The sequence below is a fragment of the Erinaceus europaeus genome, chromosome 5, assembly GCF_950295315.1.
Source record: "Erinaceus europaeus chromosome 5, mEriEur2.1, whole genome shotgun sequence".
Lineage (NCBI taxonomy): Eukaryota > Metazoa > Chordata > Mammalia > Eulipotyphla > Erinaceidae > Erinaceus > Erinaceus europaeus.
This window is the reverse complement of record NC_080166.1, coordinates 3,154,367-3,155,778: the sequence shown is the minus strand read 5'-3', so window position 1 is coordinate 3,155,778 and position 1,412 is coordinate 3,154,367.

Sequence of the window (1,412 nt, the reverse complement as noted above, 5' to 3'; positions counted from 1 at the left end):
TCAGGGAAGAGAGTAGCTCTCAAATATGAGAAAGGGGTATAAATATTGTTGACTGTAAACCTCATCGATTTGATGTGATCTAGGCCCTATATTCAGCTTAGGAGCCTGTGTGACCTCTGCATCCCTGTAGCTCTGAGTTCACAGTCTGTGGTCACAATTGCAGACATTCTAAAGCCACTTTGGGTTTGTGAGTAATGACCCTGGAAATAGAACTGACTGCCCTCTATCAATGCACCCCCTTTTAAAAAATATTTACCCATTGAAAGAGACAGAAACCAGAGTAGCACTCTGGCATACTCACTGCCAGGGCTCAGGAAGCATACTCAGTGATTTACTGCTAAGCCACTTCCCAGGCAAAGTTTTCAGTCTGATAAAAATCTCTCTCTAGCAGGCTGGCCAGTGGTGTGCTGGTTGGGTCCACACATTACCTTGCTCAAGGACCCAGGTTCAAGCCCCACTCCCCACCAGTAGGGTGAACTCTTCACAAGGAGTGAAGCAGGTCTGCAGGTGTCTGTCTCTTTTTCTCTCCCCCTCTATTTCCTTCGCCCATCCCAAGTTCTCTCTGTCATACCATGTAAAATAGAAAGGAAGGAAGGAAGAAAAAAAGAAAGAAAAGAAAAAATGATTGCCAAGAGCAGTGGCTCTGTAGCTGGCACTGAGCCTTAGCGATAACAACTGGAGGCAATAAAAAATACACACATGTCCTTCGTGATCCAGGAGGTGGCACAGTGGATAAAGCATTGGATTCTGAAGCATGGGGTTCCAAGTTCAACCCCTGGCAGCACATGTACCAGAGTGATATCTGGTTCTTTCTCTCCTCTTATCTTTCTCTTGAATAAGTAAATGGATTTTTCATATTTATTTATTTATTTATTTATTAATGGATAGAGACAGAGAGAAATTAAGAGGACAGGGGAAGATAGAGAGAGAGAGTGACAGAGAGACACCTGCAATATTGCTTCACCACTTACAAAGCTTTCTCCCTGTAGGTGGGGACCAGAGGCTTGAACCTGGGTCCTTGCACACTGTAATGTGAGCGCTTAACCAGGACTCTAATAAAATCTTTGGAAAAAATACATAAATGCATTTCACCAAAGATACATAAATTAAATCTTTCCCTAAGTGTCCAAGAGGACACTTGTATGCAGTGCATAAGTTGACAATTTGCTTTTATGAAAAGGGGAAAGGTAGAAAAAACATCCAGGCGAAGGACAAGGACCAGCATAAGTACAAGTCTCTGTGGGTGAGGAGGCTTCAGGTCCTGGTGCATGAGGGTGGAGGAGGACCTAGTCTGGGGTGAGGCTATTTTGCAGAACACTGAGAGATTTTACACAGGTACCACAACTGTATTTACTGTAAACCATCAGTCCTCCCCCATAACACAAGAGAGAGAGAGAGGGAGAGAGAGAGGG